General features: G+C 39.7%; 1 long non-coding RNA gene across 4 annotated transcripts; it reads right to left on the bottom strand.

The window, feature by feature from the left end:
• Nucleotides 1-2,126: 2,126 nt before the first annotated feature.
• On the bottom strand, nt 2,127-4,006 carry LOC131174472 (uncharacterized). Of its 4 annotated transcripts, none has more exons than XR_009144785.1 (6): nt 3,743-4,006; nt 3,594-3,646; nt 3,321-3,492; nt 3,073-3,146; nt 2,577-2,978; nt 2,127-2,418 (listed from the first exon to the last, which is right to left on the bottom strand). It is a non-coding gene; the product is annotated as an uncharacterized LOC131174472 (long non-coding RNA). The 4 variants fall into 4 exon arrangements; XR_009144784.1 differs by having other exon boundaries at nt 3,594-3,637; XR_009144783.1 differs by having other exon boundaries at nt 3,321-3,646.
• Between the last annotated feature and the right edge of the window lie 364 nt (nt 4,007-4,370).

The following is a 4,370-nucleotide window of genomic DNA, read 5'->3' as shown; positions in this document are numbered from 1 at the left end:
CTCATATACATAGGATTCCTGCATAGATGGGATAAGGAATGATGACATAACAAAATAGATATTCAATGTAATCAAATAAAGTTAAGACAAAGATATGTAATTAAAGTTATCTTTTTAGGTCACTTGTAAAAGCATATGAATAAAAGGCCAACTTATGGCTCATCAATCCAAAATATAGTTGTTAAAGTCAGAAATATCAAATATAGGAAATACAACTATACTACATGTAAAGCAATGTATTGGCCATCAACAAAGCGTAACTATGCATCAAACATCAAGCCTATAAGAGGGCTGAGACTGAGTCACAAAGTATTGTCCAATGGTCCTCACAGAAGCAAAAACTCTGAGCAAGACTGATGCCCTTGATCATTGCTTCTGTGGGTGTAGTCAAGTCCCTCAAAGCTTCGCCCTCGGACTGTATCACACCTCCATCAATCAAGTGATCAACAAACAAGTTCTCCTCTAGTTCTAAAAGTGAAGTCTCCTCTACCTTAAGCTTTGTTGTCTCAGTCTTCAGCAAGCTATCTACTTCTCCAGGTTAGTAATCCTTTCTTTAATTGCTTTCACCTTGTTTTATCTTTCTCGAACTTGGTCAACGTAAGACTGAGCCTTCTAGATGAGCTCTTTAAGTTCATCATGGTGAGTAGTAAAGGCATTAACAGAGACAGAAAGTGATGCAGAAGACTTGCTCTTTTCAATGTAGGAGGTAAGAATCTTAGCAATTTGTGTCTTGGCATCCTGAAGCTATGTGCCTACTGCAATCAAAGTAGATAGAGCAAAAAACAGCAGTGACCTCTACTCCTCTTTACGTGAACCAAGTTCTAAGGACATGAAATAACATAGTTGGTTCTTGGTTGTTGTAACTACAATTTTAGAAGGTTTAAGAGCAAGGTAAGTGTTGGTGGAGGTGCTAGAGAACTTCGTCAAGAACGAGAAGTCAAGATCCTAAAGAGGGTCAACCTTATTTGTCACAAAAGCTCTGGGATCTATAACAATAGATGAGCTAGGAGTAGAGCTGGTCGCTGGTAATGGAGAAGGAATCTATGCAAGACAAAATGGGTTTCAACTCGCTACAGAAGCAAATTATAATTAACGTAAGTGAAATAATACAAACCTCAAGAAAATAGATGAAGGAATGTGCCCTAGTGAATCATCATCTCTGATACCTGCCGCTTCTTAGGTGGCATGATCATCTTGGGTACTAGCTGTGCCTTATTCCTCTTCAAGAGTCCCTGAGTATTGTTCAGAGGAGCGTCCTCAGCAGGAGTAGTATTGGCACCTGAAGAGGCCTCCTATGTCAGAATCACTAGCATCTGAGATCTCCACTGCCATAGAATGGGAAGTTTGAGGCTTCTTAGCTTTAGGCACATGTTGGCTAGAGTGCCTAATAAGAGGTAAAGAAGGACTTTCTTTCTGTTTTCTCCAGGGAGGAGGAGATTTCTAGATCTTAGGTCTTAAATTTCTTTGCTGGCATTTTTATTTTCTTTACCGAAGGGAGGACTGGCAGTGTAGTGGCCTTGTGTTTTTCTAAAGAAGGCGTAGTCTTTATAGAGGCCACCTTTGAGCTTTACCAGGAGAAGAAGCACATGGCAAGAGACACACAACAAATAGCAAAGGTAAGGAACATAAACATAAAGTATGATGAATGGGGGGTAAGTAAGTGCAGCTATAGGTCTTATTACAGTTTCATGGAATATGGAAGACCACTAGATCTAAAAGGCACAGAGATGTGGGTCAATAGACTCTAAGGGAATTAGCTGGCTCATGTATTGAAGTTACTGTGGGTTGAAACGATAACGTGCCATATCTACTTAGTGGATAGTGTAATTTTAGTACTGCTTGAGGTGTTGGCACGTACAAAGATGTCAGATGAAACTCCCTAAATGAAACCCAGCTAGTGGGACTAGAGAGAAAGCATGTATAGTTCAAGTCCAGGTTTTATGATGCCCAGAAGTGTGCCAAAGGTGGAACCTATGTGCAAATGCCTAATGGCAGTAATAGAGGCCCAGTTACTGATAGGCTCATCAATAAAGGAAGCATTTGAGCAGATCAACCAAGGAGGAAAGCCAATGGACTTAAGAGCGATAACATCATCGAAAGGAATGAAACCAGTAAAATCATTGGCAGGTAGCTGAACTAAGATTTTAATACTTGATGCTCATCCCATTCACAAGCTAGTGATACAACTCTTTACAAAGACACCATCAACTGAGGATGGTGAAGAACTTGCTAGCTTTGGAAAGTATGAAAGTAACCATATCTGTGCAATCCAGAATTCACCACTTACTTTACTCACAGGTGCATTAGAGACCATGAGGACATGGACCGAAATATGGAAGCCAGCAATATAGTACTAAGGGCACAAGGGTTGCTTGTCGTAAGAGAGAAGCCAGCGATAGGTAATCATGAGAAGCACATCTACAGGCAAGCAGAAAGTGAATTGTTAGATCAGGCACCTTATAAACGGAGTATGGTTGAATTGACTGATGCCGATACTATAGTCACTCAATGCAGTGTAGGAGGTAAAATTGTCCAGTTGTGTAAATTTGATGGCAACTTTGAAAAGTGCTAGGTACCTCTGTTTCAACAATAGATAGATCGGTGAGAATCTTAATGTCCTTTAAGGTGATTGACATAGGGCCCATTAGCAGTATAAAGAAGTTACATGATTGGGACCAAAGTCTTAAATAACCTACAATTACCATGGGGCAGCAAGGAAGGGCAAATCTAGTCAGCTTAATGAAGTCATAAATGCCAAGAAGCTTCCAAGTATTGGAGAAACAAGAATGAAGCTTGTTGATCCATGCTTCCTAAATTGATGATTGTCGCGGACAAGACTTAACATCTCTAAGTCGAGGAGGTGGCTTCAGGTGATTGTTGACTTGCAATTTCTTGTATTCTCCTAGAGGGAAAGGAGGAATTGGGATAGCACGTGGAAGTGCTAATGGGCCAACAATAGCAGCCTCTACGACCAAACCCTGTGAAATAAGGTAATTGGGGTCAGTACCTGGGTAGAGAATCTAAAGGGAAATAGTGCAAATGGATAAAGCAGTGAAAATTGCGAATTCTTACTGAGAGTGGGCCTAGAGTTTAAGAAACCATGGCTTTCTTAGAGCAAGTACTTGAAGTATCTATGATGGTGGTATCTATAAAAATAATTACAAGTACCTAGTCAGATGAAATTCGTGCAAAGTTTACTTCGTAAATTGTAAGTCCAAAAAATTGGTCTAATTCTCACAATCAACAATCAAGCACAACCTATATAAAGGGAATAAAGCACATACATAATATAGCAAGTGATAGGCGGGTTAAGAAATTACCATCAGTAGCCTTAGAAAATGGGTTGACAGTAGGCATCAAGAAAACTGGTGGTGTATAAACATGCAATGCCCTTAAAGTAGGTGTAGCAATTAATCTAAGAATGCTATTGCTAATGGGTGAAGCCTATGATATTGTTTGTGAAGTGGCAGATACTTGTGAGCTGGCAGACACCTGTAAAGTGACAGGTTTCGATGGGTTAGAATGCGAAATGTTAGAAGCCATACCTGTAAATGACAAATACATCAAGCATTTCCCAAGTCCCAGCCACAAACCAATCACTCATCAAGTTGTACAGGTATTTGCGATATATAGCCGCCTGCAATTTCTTGAAATTACAACAAAATTCATAATACCCATGCAATGCCCAATGGTTCTAAAGCAAGATTGATATCAAAAAGGTTGTGAATGACTTGAATGATACCTGAAAATGAAGATTGGTGATTGAAGGAGGTGGAATGGCGTGAAACAGTTTACAAGACACCCCGTGAGCAGGAATTTTTGGGTCTTTGAACCGAAGGCAGAAGGGGCAATCAGCGTCCCGTAGGAGGGCCACCTATGATCGATAACTGCGAGGAGTAGTGGGGCACCAGCGGTGAAGCGTCAAGTGAGGATCAGTAACGTGTGACGCGAGGGTGAAGGTAGACCAAAGAGAAGGACAAAAAAAAATAGAAAAGAGAAAGAGAAAAAGGAAGTAGAAGGGAAAAAAGAAAAGTTAGGTGGATTTGTAATTGTGAATATGGAGTTTTGATAGAGTTAGGTGGATGAGAGGTTAAAGTGTAGGAGGAAAAAGGAGGTAAAGTCAAAATCAAATGCGTAAAGGTTAAAAGATGATTGGATAGGATAAGACCCATTTAGTTAGGAAAGAATTTTAGTCTTTTTAGAATTGAGTTTGATCTAAAAGAGGTGGTTATGTTTAAAAATTTGAATACCTGCATATAATGCATTTGATCTCAATTTTGCAGGAGAGTAAAATAGTGCAGGCACAAATTAAAATCTACTTAGAATGGCCTAATTAGCCAATTTAGATGCAAGGGCAATTGATTGCATCA

The sequence above is a fragment of the Hevea brasiliensis genome, chromosome 16, assembly GCF_030052815.1.
Source record: "Hevea brasiliensis isolate MT/VB/25A 57/8 chromosome 16, ASM3005281v1, whole genome shotgun sequence".
Taxonomy (NCBI): Eukaryota; Viridiplantae; Streptophyta; class Magnoliopsida; order Malpighiales; family Euphorbiaceae; genus Hevea; species Hevea brasiliensis.
Note: the sequence above shows the minus strand (reverse complement) of the source record. Positions and strands in the feature narration are given on the sequence as shown.